Source organism: Sciurus vulgaris, assembly GCF_902686455.1.
Source record: "Sciurus vulgaris genome assembly, chromosome: 11".
Classification (NCBI taxonomy): domain Eukaryota; kingdom Metazoa; phylum Chordata; class Mammalia; order Rodentia; family Sciuridae; genus Sciurus; species Sciurus vulgaris.
Genome location: NC_136472.1, coordinates 23,566,712 through 23,583,937, shown reverse-complemented (window position 1 = coordinate 23,583,937; position 17,226 = coordinate 23,566,712). Strand labels below are relative to the sequence as shown.

At 36.7% G+C, this 17,226-nt stretch overlaps 1 pseudogene across 1 annotated transcript; it reads right to left on the bottom strand.

Annotated features, from left to right (window-relative positions):
• Window positions 1-2,794: 2,794 nt before the first annotated feature.
• LOC306639791 (olfactory receptor 5L1-like) lies at window positions 2,795-16,672 on the bottom strand (annotated as a pseudogene). The gene is made up of 2 exons: window positions 15,930-16,672; window positions 2,795-2,995 (listed from the first exon to the last, which is right to left on the bottom strand). The product of its transcript is annotated as an olfactory receptor 5L1-like (transcript).
• Between the last annotated feature and the right edge of the window lie 554 nt (window positions 16,673-17,226).

Genomic DNA, 17,226 nt, shown 5'->3' with positions numbered 1-17,226 from the left:
GACAAATCTTTGAGGTGATGCATATGCAAATCATCCTGCTTTGATCATCATATCATGCGTACATGCATAGAAAACACACCGTGCCCTATAATTATGTACAAGATCTAATTGTTTTTGTACCATGGAGTGAACCCAGAGGTTCTTAAATATGGAACCACATCCTCAGCCTATTTTCTGTGTTTTATTATTATTGTTATTTATTATTCTTATTCTGTATTTTGAGATGGGGTCTCATTAAATTACTGGAGGTCTCACTAAGTTGCTGAGGCTGGATTTGAAATAGTGATCCTTCTTCCTCAGTCTGCTGAGCACAGGGATTATAGTCATGGTTTACTGTAGGGAGCTCAAAATCACATCTATCTAAGGGTTAGCTTGTGTAATCGTCTCAACAACAAGTGAAGAGATAATTTTGTTCCTATGCATTTCTTACCAAAAAGGTGATGGAGGCACAATCAGTTATAATTTGAACACAGCAAAGAGAGCTGCTGGAGAAGGAAAATGTTTCCTGGATTTTCCAAATGACATGACTGTTCAGAGAAAAAATGAGACTCAGAGTGGATCTGTCTCATTCAGATATGTGAAAGAGAACAGAAAAAAAAAAAAAAAAAAAGAAAGAAAAGAAAAAAACAGGACCAGGAGAACCTTCCATGCAATGTGATCTGGTTCCTCCAGACTGCATTCATTATTCTCCAGTATTCACAATTTCCCTGAATTTGTGCTTATTTAATGACCACTCAGACCTTAGATTCATCAGCATGGTTTACTCTCAAAGCAAAACCTGGTTTCTGGTGATCAGAAAGGGTTTTCCCTATCTGTTTCCCTCCTTGTGATCAGAAAGGGTTTTCCCTGAACTGTTGTCCTCCTCACACATTCCCATGTCCTCTCAGGAATAGACACTTACATAGGAAAATATCAAGCAGGACACTTGCCCTTATTCCCTTCATCTGGAATGAACACTCTTCTTTATTCCCTTCATTTCTCACTCTGATCTTCACCTTGGTGGGAATGAAAATGTGCCCACAGTTGAAGGTCCTTTATTACTTGCAAAGCCACTCTGGATCACAAACCAGTCTTCTACTCTTCTTGATTTTTCTTACACTTTATTAACCTTAGGTTTTTGGTATAAGGATCTAAGAGTCGTGAACTGGAAAGTCTTGGACTAAATATGAAAATTCAGTATAAAATAAGTGATAACAATAAGTTGAATCAATTGTTGTTCTTTCTCTTGATACAATTTTAGGACAATAATGACAATTAAATCCCAATCATATTTACTCTATAAAATCTCTATGGTTGAATTTACTTACAATTAAAAGAAAATAAATGATAGGGTTTTCAAATTATTAATTAACAACATTTATTTCCTTTGAGCATGTAAAATACACTGTGTCAAATTTTAATCTCAATAAAATATTTTGAGGTTAACAGAATTAGCCAGTATTAAAATACAAGAAATTGAAGACTGAAGAAATTAACTTCCAAATTAAATAATCAAGGTCGAAAAATCAATCCTAGTTTTTATGAACTGGATTTGTGATTTTCTAATGCTTTATGGGTAGCAGAAGTTTCATTAAAATAAGTTAGTACAAAGTATAAATTCATATAAATTATAATGGATTCATAAAGGAAGATTCAATGATGCACTTGAGTCAGGAATGAATTAAGAAGTGGATGATGATATATAATGGGGGTGGGGGTGGGGAGTAAGAGAAGAATGGAGGAACTTTAGATTATGTAGAAGGAAGTGAGGCGGGTTATGAAAGATAGTGAAATGAGACAGACATCATTACCCTATGTACATGTATGATTACATGAATGGTGTGAATTTACATAATGTACAATCATAGAAACAAAATGATGTACTCCATTTGAGTACAATGAATCAAAATGCAGTCTATAAAAATAAATAAATAAGTAAATAATCTTTAAAAAAGAAAAGAAAAAGAAATGTTACCTTGGTGCACAGAAAACAGCCACCAAAAATCTCTTTATGAAATACAAATACTAAGACAAAGAACAGAATCGAAGCTTAGAAATGACAATGTAGAGTAAGGATTTCATCCACAGAGAATTGAAGAGGTATCATGAAAGTCAGAAGTTATGAAAAAGTAAAAAAGAAGACTACTTATAATAATGGTTATTCAATGACTAATAATGATGAGGAGAGATGATACAGAATGTAGAGAGGAGGAGATAAAAGTGAATAATGTAAGTGGTTTTAGTAAATGCTTGCAACTGACTTATAATTTATTTCTTCTAAAATTCTTGTGAAATCATTATTAATACTCTACATTTTTCAAATAAAATGATGTGAGGAGTTTTGAAAATAGTGATCATTGCAACAAATACCACAGCAATAAAGGAAACAAAAAGAAAAAAATAACAGTCAACAATAGATGTGCAAATATGGAATTCTCATGCTTGCATAAACTAATTGACAAGAGGCTGTTTTTCATTATAAATGTCAGAAATTCAATTTTGAAAAATATTATGTTCTCCCTAAATTTTGATGAAACAAGTGACTCCTATGAATTTTAAATTAATAAATGTCATAGATTAAAACAAACATATGTCATAACAGTGCTACTACACATGAATTTTAATATTACAAATTGAAGAAAAACATATGTATGATTTGCAACTTTGGAAAATGCTAAATCCTATCATTACAAATTGAAGACATACAAAGATTAGAGAACAAAATTACTCTCTAATACCTGCCTACTTCCTCATCATCCTTAGATCTCCAACTCTTCCCCCAACCTATTCAACCTTAAAACAAATTATGCTAATATCAATTTCTCTGGGATAATATTTTGGAATCCACCACTTTTCTGAGAGCTTCTTTCACATCCTTGTTCCTCAGGCTGTAGATCAGGGGGTTCAGCATGGGGATCACCACAGTGTAGAAGACTGTGGTCAATTTGTCAATGTCCAGACTAGTGCCAGAACTGGGCTGACAATAAATGAACAGGATTGTTCCATGGAAGACAACAATGGCTGTGAGGTGGGAGGCTCAGGTGGAAAAGGCTTTGCACCTCCCCTCTGCAGAGCACATCTTCAGGATGGTGATGAGGATGGACAGGTAGGAGGTGAGGATGATCACAATGGTCATAGATTCATTGAAAGTAGCCACAATGAAGAGCAGCACCTCATTCACACTGACATCAGAGCAGCCAAGACTTAGGAGAGGGGGTAGGTCACAGAAGAAGTGGTTGATCACATTTGACCTGTAGAATGGGATCTCAAGAGTTAAGCACAAGTGAATGAGAGCACACACTGATGCTAAAAGGTAACAGCCAGAGACCAGCTCTGCACAGAGCTTCTGGGACATGATGACCACATACAGCAATGGGTTGCAGATGGCCACAAAGTGGTCATAGGCCATCACTGCCAGCAGAAAGATCTCCGTGATCACACAAGTGCAAAACAAATAGAATTGTACCATGCAGGCTGGAAAGGAGATGGCTTTGTCCTTGGTAAAGATGTTGGCCAGCATTTTGGGCACTATGAGGAGTAGCAGAAGTCCACAAAGGACAAGTGGCTGAGGAAAAAGTACATGGGAGTTTGCAGGTGAGAGCTGAGCTAGATCAGTGCGACCATGCCCAGGTTGGCCAGAATTGTGACTGTAGATGAGAAGGAACACCAGGAAGAGCGGGACTCTCAGCTCAGGGACATCTGACAATCCCAGGAGAATGAACTCTGTCACAGTAGTACAGTTTTCTGCAGTCATTGTCAACAGATGTCAGGTTAACTTACATATGGCAAGTTTTGGTTTACTTCTGGGAAGACATCAAAAAGAAAGTGAGAGGTGGTTAATTAATATTAGGTTATTAATATTAGGGAAAAAATAACAGTATGAAACATATGCATGAATTCTAAGAGGAACATAACTATCAAATTTACAAAATGTTCAATAATTTTAATAATATTCTAACCTATATTTCTTCATAGAGCTCACAAATGAAAATTAATTTCAACCTAATCAATAATCTTGAATGATTCTCAGTCATTATTACCTTGTACATTTCATATCACATATAGAATTAGGTGGTTTGTTTGACTTTGAAATAGATTCTAAGATATGCCTTAAATTTACATGGAAATTAACTTCTAGTCACAAAAATTTTAATAATTTATTACAATAAATATAAAAGTTACTGTGCACATTTTACTGTTATTACTAAATATATCAATAACTGTAAATTTTCTCATACAAGTTATCTAAATTTTCTCTTTTATTTATAATTTTCCTTTTTTACAGACTGCATTTTGATTCATTGTACAGAAATGGGGTACATCGTTTGTTTCTATGGTTGTGCATGATGTAGATTCATACAATTCGGGTAACCATACATGTACATAGGGTCATGATATCTGTCTCATTCTATTGTTGGGGTGCGTGAACATTTTCCTTAAAAATAGTGTTTCATGAAGACTCTTTCAAATTGGAGTCATTGAGAACCAAAAAGGAAAATGAATGCATACAGTTAAAGGCATAATAGGTTTTGTAAAATTATTGATTATTTATTTCATTATAATGGTAATTATGAAGTCTTTTAATGACACCAAAAGAAAAACACATTTTTCTTGCTTTTTGTAAAAGCAATTAGACAACATTTATTGAAAATCTTAACACTGACAACAATGAAAACTGAATGATTTTTAAACTACAGATATTATTCACAGTAATATAACAAACGATTACATTGAAAAATTATGAAAAGCTATCTTCAATTCTCAATATTGTTTATTACTGTTTTGATAATATTCAAAATGAAAGAATTATCAACCTGTGGTTCATCATATTTACTGTGGAAATTTACTTTCAAATTGTTTTTAAAAAATTTAAAAAGGAGACACTAGCAGTACATAGGATGCAAACTTTTAGTTGTAAGTGAGGGTATATATGTAGAAATATGAAAACAGATAGACTCCCCATATGTCATCAATTTAATTTGGCTATGACCCTTATATATAAGTAGTTTATTCCCATTTAAAAAGGTAAGTGAAAATTTTGTAAGATCCCTCAAAGTTTTATTTGTGTACAGAGGGTAAATTGTATATTTCATGAAAGTGGAAAATACCACCCAGATATTTCCCTTAATGAAGAAGCCAATGGAATTTAAGTAGTTTTACTCTCTGCACTCTCTAAATTGTAAGAACAGATACTTACTTTATTAACATATTGTAATGAAAACTGAGTGAAGACTGTCTGGACCCAAACAGCCTGATGGTTTCTCTGTATTATGAGTCAGTTTTAAAGTAATAAAAACAAACTATTCTCGTGAATTCAAGACCATTTTAAAAAGCTAAGACTCTTGCCTGGATAAAAGAGGAAAATCCTCTTTGAACAATTTGTTCCCAATATTCTATGCTAACAGGGAACTAGTCTATGATAAATCCAAAGAAAACCCAACCAAGTATCCTCCTACACTGAGCAGAGGACATTCATAACCACCTCAGAACTCACACAACACCAAGACTGGGGTAGCAGTGGAAATCACCAGCTCATCTGTGGTCACTGTAGATCTCACGAAGACTGCTGATGTGGCAAAAGTGGGGAAGAAAGAGAAAAGAGAAAGTTTAACATTTTTACTTTGTATTTTTTATATGCATTGGTATTTGATGATGCAGAGGAAATAGTTGTAATCTCTTCCCTGTCTCTTAAAATAAAAAATTTTGAAAAGTAAGGGCATGAGATAAGTATTATCATAAACATTCTCTAAGTCAAAGACAGATGAGTTAGACATACTATTTTTTCCTCAAAAAATACATTTCATTTTTCAAGTACCTAGAGTCGAGTTGTAGTGAACAAACTTGTGGTATGGACTTTTCTTCCCTGGAATTGAACTGAAGGTGTTAGATGTGAATTAAATGAAATAAAAGACTTTATATTATAAATTATGCCCCTGGGAAATGAATGCCTTAGCTAAAAAAATATTAATCTCTATGGCATAACAAAGTGAGGAAAAAATTGAAGTAGAAATTGATGTCATAGAAAGTTTAAAAATAATCTCTGTGGAATGTGATCAGAAAATGTTTTTAGAAACACTGTAACTTGGTATTCTATTGCAGAGTGGGGTAAACATAGTTAACAATAATGCACTGTACACTTTAAATGGTCAGAAGAAACAATTTTCAATGTTTTTACCACAAAAAATTAACATGATGAATGTTTGAGGTGATAGTTATACAAATTACCCTGATTATATCAGCATCATGTACACATACAGAAACAGCACACTGTGCCCTATAAGTAAGTATGAGTACTATGTGCCAATGAAAAAGAAAAAAAAATTCTACATTGGGAAAAAAAATTGTTTAAATCCAAATTTACCTACTTCCAGAATTTTTGGGTAAGTCCACTTCTGCATCCTAGTATCAGATATGTGAAGCACAGCTTGTATTGCCATTTGAAATTACCATGAAAATTTCTGATGAACTTTCCCTTTCTCATAAGATTACAAAATCCCTCAGCTTCCAGGAGGGCAGACTGTGTAGAATCACACTGGAGCTTCTTCAAATACAGTAAAGGTAATGAATCTGCTGGCCAGATAGCGCTAATGGTGGGACACATTTATTGGGCACACATTGTGTGTTAGAATCTATCTAAATCTTATCTAAACATTTTCTTTTTTAATTTTCCTAATAACCAGTCAAGAGACAATTTTGTTTTCATGCACGACTTGCAAAGACGGTGATGGAAGCACAATCAGTCGTAATTTGAACAACCTTGAAGTAAGCTGCTGGAGAAGGCCACAGATTCCTGTTTTTCCCACCTACATGACTGTATGGAGAAAAGCAGAGATTCAGAGCCAGTGTTTTTTTTTTTTTTTTTTTTTTTCAGTGCTGGGGATTGAACCCAGGAACTTGTGCTTGCAAGGCAGGCACTCAACAAAGTGAACTATATCCCCAGTCCCAGAGCCAGTGTTAAGACTTATCTGATCCAGCCCAACTGTGCCAAAGGAGTGGGTTTGGATGCAGAGAGGTCAAAGAAAGTGCCTGGAGACAGCATGGGAGACACATAGTATGTTGGGAAAAGCTTACAGGAGATCACTGACTGCTCCAGGAAGAATTCAGTGGTAACAGCAGACAGCACCTCCATCCCTCTTGTCCCTTGTCAGGCAGTGCCTCCTGTCCCTGTGGGAGTTTTGTCCAGTGGCAGCTACCGGGATGAGTGGCATGCATCCTTTCCACTCAGAGAGGGTCTCTGTAAGTTGGGCTGCAGGTGCAATGACGTTATCATCATTCCTTTGCTTGGTCCGCTTGTCTGACCAGCAGTTGAAGGAGTGTCATGAACCAGCACAACTTTGGTCCCAAACTCTAGGGCAGGTGAGAGCATGAGAAATAAAAGTAATAAAGGAAAGAAAGACAAACAAGCAATATAGGAAAGCTTGTGAGCAGGAACAGCCCAATTAAAAGCTCATGAGTTAGTGCCCATATCTCTCATAGCTCCAGGCAGCTTGGCATCTCAAGGACATTGGGTACACTCTTCTACCCGAAGACAGCAAACAATGGCATTTGAACCCAAAGCCAGTACATTCTGTGTGGCACAGAATCTTCCATGGGCAGAGCATCACCAGTGACTGAGCAGTCTCAAACTGGTGAGATACCACTGAGAGTTCTCAGAAGGGCATCACCTCCGCCTTGGGATGGTTCAAAAAACCTGTAATTAATTAGCTGCTCCCAATAAAGAAGCAACTGTCTTGTACTTGCCAAAAAGTTGATTTCTGCAGACAACACTAACTTGCCCTTCTTCCCCGTGTGCCTAAGTGAAAGCCAGCGCGAGTCTACACTTTCTGGTCCAGGCTTGCTCTCAATGTTCCCTTTACTTGGTTAGATGTTTTGGGAACAGAAAGGAGGCATCCAGAGACTTGGTGTTTATGGATGATACAGGACAACAGGTGATGCCATTTTCATGAATGAATGTCCAGTACCAGAAGGCATCATGTGGGAGCCACATTACCCATTTTTTGTAGGCCTGCACTTCAACCTCATAATGTCAATGTAGGCAAGGGTTGTGCCTGCCTCTGTGTATTGCTTGTGTACACCATGACTATACAACATGCACATGTTCAAAAGGTTATTTCAGATAAATTAAATTCCCACTATCAGAATAGTTCTAAAATGATCCTCCAGGAACTTCACAGAAGGCTGAAGAAACATATAAATATTATTTTTCACACTTTACAAAAGAAAAGAGAAGCTCTGATGAAACCATATATATGCCCATGTGTAAAATCCTGTGGGTCCAAAGAGGGAGAGTTTCAAATATTGTTCTTAGAACTATTTTGAGTTATTTTAATTCTTAATGATGTCATCTTAAACAAATGATAGTGAAATAGATAAAAAGTTAAATAGCCCCAGTAATACATCTATACCTGCAATGATACACTTTTCTGAATTTAGTGAGTAATACAAATCTCAAAGTTTAGTTTTAATGAAGTATTGTAAGGTTAGTAAAGATAGTCTACATTAAGATGAAGGAAACAGAGGATTGAAGGAGTTAAAATCTTCCAAAATGATAAAGTCAGAGTCAAAGTACCAGTTCAGGCTTTCATGAAATCAAGTCCATTGTTTTTCAAACATTATTACACACAAGGATACACTTCATTTAAACATGTGAATGCATTTCAGAAACTGAAATAATAATGCAGCCTCAAAGTGCCAGTGATGTACATCAAACAGGAATGAATGAAGACATATGATTTAGATAAGACACCAAGATGCATGCAAAGAACATGAACAGAGCTTAGAAATTATACATGTTTCATTAATCATTTCACGTATAGTTAACTGAAGTGTTAGCGTGAAAATAAGAAGGAAAAAAAAAGTGAAAAAAGAGACACTTCAGAAATTGTTACCCCTAATAATATTTTTGTAAATGGGTACAAGTATATATAAGGAGCAGAGAGAGAGAGGCAGACATGAGGTAATAATAAACTACTAGGGATCAGTCTAAGCTGATGCTTTCAAGTTCTGTAACTCAATATTTCTAACGTAACTGTGAAATTACTATCATATTATACATGAAATGAGGTATTATCCAAATTTCAAGCACCGGGCACTAGGACAACTGCTGAAAAAATGGAAAAAAAAATAGTAAGTAACATATATAAAGTAACAAAAAATAAAATCATAGAAGTATATGGTGACAAATAGATTTATCATTCTGTGGACACAGTGTCAATTGTGTGATCTTCATTATGAAATTACAGAGATTCTACTATGACAAGCCTTAGAGAGATCCAAGATGGCGGACGAGAAGGAGACTGCCTTCCTTGTTGCTCCATAACTATGGTTTCAAGCAGAGGATATCTGTTTCTTGGTGAGGCAGTTTTTGCTGCTTATTGATTCCCTGGTGTTTACCCCATTTGTCTGCTGTGATGACCTGCAGTCTGCGAGCATATTGATGCCTTTTTTGAGTGCAGATTGCTCACTGTCAGGTGCCTATCATTGGCCATTTGCCTGCCTCTGGCCAGCCCATCACCTGCCTTACACCTATCCATCACCCAATGCATGAGGTTCACCTCCTGATCTTCCGACAACAGTCAGCAAACTGATCACTGACCACCAGTGGAGCACCAGCTGCCTGCTGTTGCCTGGAAGTTCACTGCCACAGTACCTGCAGGTTTGATTATATGTGGCTGCTGCCATTTTGAGACAACAGCCAAGCCCTGTAGAACCACTGGCTGGACTGACTGAGCCCTATCTCCAGGATCCTTCAGCCTGACTGATCACTCCCTGCCTCTGGGGCCCTCACATCAACTGACTGCCCCCTGCCGACAAGACCCCCAGACCAACTGACTGTGCCCTATGACCAGGACCACAGACTGACTGATTGCACATGGCCTCCAGGATCCCACAACCACACCAAACACACTGGACCTCCAGGACCCCAGCCTGATCAACCATATCCCGCCTCCAGGACCTCCAGCTGACCACATCCACACCAAGAGTGGCAGCTCCCCATTTGGCAACACATTTCGAAGCCACAGTGGCCATCTTGGATAATCCTGGAAGCTGGAGCTCCGATAATTAGGTGGAGCAAATACCATCATGAGACGCCTGAGGGGGCTTGAAGCTCATTGTCAGGGGCTATTTGGTCTAGGATTGCATAGTGTCTGAATTGGGCACTGCTAATATTGATCTCCCCTTAAAGAAAGGGCTTTGGAAACCTATAGGGCCACTATAAGCCTATAGGGGGAAATCTGCAATACCACAGATCTGCACTGCTAGAGGGGAAGATACATGAACAACATGAAAAAACAAGGGAGAAAGTGATCCAAACAAATCTAGATTCTATATTAATAGAATCCAATGGACAGTATGTTAGAAGAAATGTCAGAAAAGGATTTCAGATTATACATGATTAAGATGATTCATGAAGCAAAGGATGAGATAAGAGAGCAAATGCAGGCAATGAAAGATAATACCAATAAGCTGAAAGAGCACCTGCAGGAAGCAAAATATCATTTCAACAAAGAGATAGAGATTCTCAAAAAAAAAAAAAAAAAAAAAAAAAGGAAATCCTTGAAATGAAGGAAACAATAACTGAATAAAAAACTCAATGGAAAACATCACCAAAAGACTAGACCACTTGGAAGACAGAACCTCAGACAATAAAGGCAAAATATTTAATCTGGAAAATAAAGTTGCCCAAACAGAGAAGATGGTAAGAAATCATGAACAGAATCTCCAAGAACTATGGGACATCATGAAAAGACCAAATTTTAGAATTATTGGGATTGAGGAAGGCACAGAGAAACAAACCAAAGGTATGAACAACGTATTCAATGAAATAACATCAGAAAATTTCCCAAACCTGAAGAATGAAATGGAAAATCAAATACAAGAGGCTTACAGAACACCAAATGCACAAAATCACAACAGATCCACACCAAGGCACATTATAATGAAAATGCCTAACATTCAAACTAAAGATAGGATTTTGAAGGCCACAAGGGAAAAGCATCAGATTACATATAGGGGGAGACCAATATGGACAGCAGCCCACTTCTCAACCCAGACTAAAAGCTAGAAGGCCTGGAACAACATATTTCAAGCTCTGAAAGAACATGGTTACCAACCAAGAATCCTATACCCAGCAAAACTAACCTGCAGATTTGAAGATGAAATAAAATCCTTCCAAGATAAACAAAAGTTAAAAGAATTTACAAATAAAAAGCCTGCACTACAGAATGTTCTCAACAAAATATTCCATAAGGTTGAAATGAAAAACAACAATGGAGGTCAGCAAAGGGAGGAACTACCTTAGCGAAAAACCACTCAAAGGAGCAACCAAGCCAACTTAAAAACCAAAAATAAGCCCAAAAGACTGGGAATACAAATCATATCTCAATAATAACCATAAACATTGATGGCCTAAACTCATCAATCAAAAGACATAGACTGGCAGAATGGATTAAAAAGAAAGACCCAACAATATGCTGCCTGCAAGAGACTCATCTCTTAGAAAAAGACATCCACAGACTAAAGGTGAAAGGATGGGAAAAAACCTACCACACACATGGACTCAGTAAAAAAGCAGGGGTTTCCATTCTTATATCAGATAAAGTGGACTTCAAGCCAAAGTTAGTCAGAAGGGATAAAGAAGGACATTTCACGCTGCTTAAGGGAACCATAAATCTGAAGATATAACAATAGTAAATATTTATGCCCCAAACAATGGTGCATCCCTGTACATCAAACAAATCCTTCTCAATTTCAGGAATCACATAGACCACAACACAATAATTCTGTTTAACTTTAACACACCGCTGTCATCACTAGATAGATCTTCCAAACAAAAACCAAAAAAGGAAACCATAGAACTCAATAACAAAATCAAAAACCTAGACTTAATAGACATATATAAATTATGCCATTCATCAACAAGCGGATTCACTTTCTTATCAGCAGCACATGGAACATTCTCAAAAATAGACCATATGTTATGCCACAAAGCAGTCCTTAGGAAAGGCAAAAAAATAGAAATACTGCCTTGTGTTTTGTCAGATCATAATGGACTGAGAGTAGAAATCAATGACAAAATAAAAAACAGAAATTATTCCAACACCTGGAGACTAAATAATATGCTATTGAATGAAACATGGCTAACAGAAAACATCAGGGAGGAGATAAAAAAATTCTTAGAGGTCAATGAGAATGATGATACAACATATCAAAATCTCTGGGACACTATGAAAGCAGTTCTAAGAGGAAAATTCATTGCATGGAGCCCATTCCAGAAAAGAATGAAAAGTCAACAACTAAATGACCTAACATTACAGCTCAAAGCCCTAGAAAAAGAAGAACAGAATAACAGCAAAAGTAGTAGAAGACAGGAAATCATTAAAATCAGAGCTGAAATCAATGAAATTGAAACAAAAGAAATAATTCAAAAAATTGACAAAACAAAAAGTTGGTTCTCTGAGAAAGTAAACAAAATAAACAAACCCTTAGGCACACTACAAAGAGGAGAGAGAAAACTCAAATTACTAAAATACATGATGCAAAAGTAAATATCACAACAGACACCACTGAGATATAAATATAATTAGAAGCTACTTTGAAAATCTGTATTCCAACAAAATAGAATCTACCAAAGACATTGACAAATTTCTGGAGACATATGCTCCTCCCAAACTGAACCAGGAGAACATACACTATGGAAACAGATCAATATCAAGCAATGAAATAGAAGAAGCCATTAAAAATACACCATCCAAGAAAAGCCCAGGACCAGACGGATTCTTAGCCGCATTCTACAAGATCTTCAAAGAAGATCTCATTCCAATACTTCGCAAAGTATTCCAGGAAATAGAAAAAGAGGGTACCCTACCAAACTCATTCTATGAAGCTAATATCACCTTCATACCCAGACCAGGAAAAGACACATCAAGGAAAGAAAAATTTAGACCAATATCCTTGATGAATATAGATGCAAAGATCCCTAACAAAATATTGAGAAAACCGTATCCAAAAGCATATTAAGAAAATCGTGCACAAGGATCAAGTGGGGTTCATTTCTGGAATGCAAGGATGGTTTAACATCCATAAATCAATAAACGTAATCCATCATGTCAATAGACTTAAGGATAAGAATCATATGGTTATTTCAATTGATGCAGAAAAAGTGTTTGAAAAAATACAACACCCCTTCATGCTCAGAACACTAGAAAAAATAGGGATAGTAGGAACATACCTGAACATTGTAAAGGCTATTTACGCTAAGCCCATGGCCGACATCATTCTTAATGGAGAAAAGCTGAAACCATTCCCTTTAAAACAGGAACAAGACAGGGATGTCCTCTTTCACCACTTCTATTCAACATTGTCCTCGAAACTCTAGCCAGAGCAACTAGGCAGACCAAAGAAATTAAGGGGATAGGAAAAGAGGAACTTAAGATGTGACTATTTGCTGATGACATGATTTTATATTCAGAAGACCCAAAAACTCTTCCAGAAAACTTCTAGACCTCATCAATGAATTCAGCAAAATAGCAGGCTACAAAATCAACACGAATAAATCTAAAGTATTTTTATATGCAAGCGACGAAAAACTGAAAGTGAAATGATGAAAACAACTCCATTTGCAATTGCCTCAAAAAAAAATAAAATAAAATATTTGGGCATCAATCAAACCAAAGAGATAAAAGATCTCTACAATGGAAACTACAAAACATTGAAGAAAGAAGTTGAGGAAGACCTTAGAAGATGGAAAGATCTCTCATGTTCTTGGATAGGAAGAATTAATATTATCAAAATGTCCATACTACCAAAAGTGCTATACAGATTCAATGCAATTCCAATTAAAATCCCAATAATGTACCTTACAGAAATAGAGCAAGGAATCATGAAATTCATTTGGAAGAATAAGAAACCCATAATAGCTAAAATAATCCTTAGCAGGAAGAATGAAGCAGGGGGTATCACAATACCAGAACTTCAACTATACTACAAACCAATAGTAACAAAAACAGCATGGTATTGGCACCAAAATAGACAGGTAGATCAATGGTACAGAATAGAGGATGCGGACACAAACCCAAATAAATACAATTTTCTCATACTAGACAAAGGTGGCAAAAATATGCAATGGAGAAAAGATAGCATCTTCAACAAATGGTGCTGGGAAAACTGGAAATCCATATGCAACAGAATGAAACTAAACCCCTATCTCTCACCCTGCACAAAACTCAACTCACATTGGATCAAGGACCTTGAAATCAGACCAGAGATGCTGCATCTTATAGAAGAAAAACTAGGTCCAAATCTTCACCTTATTGGCTTAGGATCAGACTTCCTTAACAGGACTCCCATAGCACAAGAAATAAAAGCAAGAATCAACAACTTGGAGAGATTCAAACTAAATAGATTTCTCTCAGCAAAGAAAACTATCAGCAATGAGAAGAGAGAGCCTACAGAGTGGGAAAAATTCTTTGCCACTCATACTTCAGCTAGAGGACTAATTTCCAGAATATATAAAGAACTCAAAAACCCTACACCAAGAATACAAATAACCCAATCAACAAATGGGCTAAGGATATGAACAGACGCTTCACAGAAGAATATCTACGAGCAATCAACAAACATATGAAAAAATGTTCACCATCTTTAGAAATAAGAGAAATGCAAATCAAAACTACCCTAAGATTCCATCTCACCCTAATTAGAATGGTGATTATCAAGAATACAAGCAACAATAGGTTTTAGAGAGGATGTGGGGAGAAAGGTACACTCATACATTGCTGGTGGGGCTGCAAATTAGTGCAGCCACTCTGGAAAGCAGTGTGGAGATTCCTTAGGAAACTTGGAATGGACCCACCATTTGACCCAGTTATCCCACTCCTTGGCCTATACCCAAAGGACTTAAAATCAGCATACTACAGAGATACAGTCTCATCAATGTTCATAGCTGCTCAATTCACAATAGCCAGACTGTGGAACCAACCTAGATGTCCTTCAGTTGATGAATGAATAAAGAAACTATGGTATATATATATACAATCGAATATTACTCAGCTATAAAGAATAATAAAATTATGGCATTCGCAGGCAAATGGATGAAATTGGAGAATATCATGCTAAGTGAAATAAGCCAGTCTCAAAAATGCAAAATGTGAATGATCTCACTGATAAGCAGATGATGACACAAAATGGGGGGTGAGAGGGGGGCAAGAATGGAGGAAAGAGGGACTGTATAGAGGATGTATAGACGGAAAAGAGGAGTGGGAGGGTTGGGGGGAAGGAAAAAATAACAGAATGAATCAAACTACATTACCCTACGTAAATGTATGATTACGCAAATGGTATGATGTTACTCGATGTAGAAACAGAAACAACATGTATCCCATTTGTTTACAATAAAATAAATTTTTAAAAAATGAATCTTACTTTCATGGATCAGGGAGACTAATATGAAATGTGATCCTTATGTTCTTCTTTAACTTGCAAATGTTTCATTTCAAACCAAATATGTGTGTCTTAGAAGTACCATTAACCATATTCATTTAAATATCACTAATTACTTTAAAATTATAGTTTTGATATTTTTGAAAGATGTTTAATCCCACAGTTGTAAATTGAAAAGATACAAATATAAGTGAATTGAAAAGCTCACTCATGACTACTTAGCTTGTTCCTATTCCCTGTGCTCCAACACTGCAGCCCACCTATCAACGCCTCTACCTGCGTCAACTTTGCGACCTAAGTCCTGGCAAGCACATATTCTCTAAGAATGTGTTTAGAACTGAGAGCTTTTCTGAAAGCTTCTTTTACATCTAGTTCCTCAGGTTATAGATCAAGGGGTTCAGCATGGAGATGAGCACATTGTGTAACAGCATGGCCACTTTGTCAGCATCTCCAACATTACCTGAAGGGGGTCTGCAATAAATGGAAAGGATCCTTCCATGAAAGACCACAATGGCTATGAGGTGGGAGGCACAGGTGGAAAAAACTTTGCGCCTCCCCTCTGCAGAGCGCATCTTCAGGATGGTGATGAGGATGAACAGGTAGGAAGTGAGGATGATCACAATGGTCATAGATTCATTGGAAGTAGCCATGATGAACAGCAGCACCTCATTCACACTGACATCAGAGCAGCCAAGACTTAGGAGAGGGTGTAGGTCACAGAAGAAGTGGTTGATCACATTTGACCTGTAGAATGGGATCTCAAGGGCCAAGCACAAATGAATGAGAGCAGACACTGATGCTAAAAGGTAACAACCAGAGACCAGCTCTGCACAGAGCTTCTGGGACATGATGACCATGTACAGCAATGGGTTGCAGATGGCCACAAAGCAGTCATAGGCCATCACTGCCAGCAGGAAGACCTCCGTGATCACACAAGTGCAAAACAAATAGAATTGTACCATGCAGACTGGGATGGAGATGGCTTTGTTCTTGGTAAAGATGTTGGCCAGCATTTTGGGCACTATGATTGAGGAGTAGCAGAAGTCCACAAAGGACAAGTGGCTGAGGAAAAAAATACATGGGAGCGTGCAGGTGAGAGCTGAGCTGGATCAGTGTGACCATGCCCAGGTTGGCCAGAACAGTGACTCCATAGATGAGAAGGAACACCAGGAAGAGAGGGACTCAGCTCGGCGACATCTGACAATCCCAGGAGAATGAACTCAGTCAGAGTGGAACAGTTTTCCTCATCCATGTACCCACTTTACATGTGGCTGGGGGGTGGGGGACAAAAATTAAAAGCTATTCTTCATTATGTGATGAAATTTAGTTTTTACTGGATAAAAAATTTAAAAACTTAAAAATAAATAAAAAACAACAGAATCAATAAGTTAGTTAATTTTATCCATAAAGAATTGTTATCTGTGCTATTCAATTTACCAAAAATTAAGGCATATCATAATGGAGATGCATAAAGCCTTTAGTTTACTTCAGAGATCACATGAAATCATTAATATTTATAAAAACTTTTCTGTATGTTTGATTAGGTTTTCAAAATTGCAAGTTTGGCATTGAATCATGAGGCGTGATGTCATCATGTTATTTGAGTAGCGAAATTTCTGTATTACTTTCAAAACCATTTTACCTACTTGAGTCTATAATCAATATTCCAAATATTGTGATCAAAGGAAATAAATTTTAAAACATATGGTAAAATTTTCTGAGTTTTCCATTCTGAAAACTGTTGAGATAGGCTTATTTATAATTACTGTCCCACAAGTGTTTAGGTTTTGTTGATGTATTTTAGAT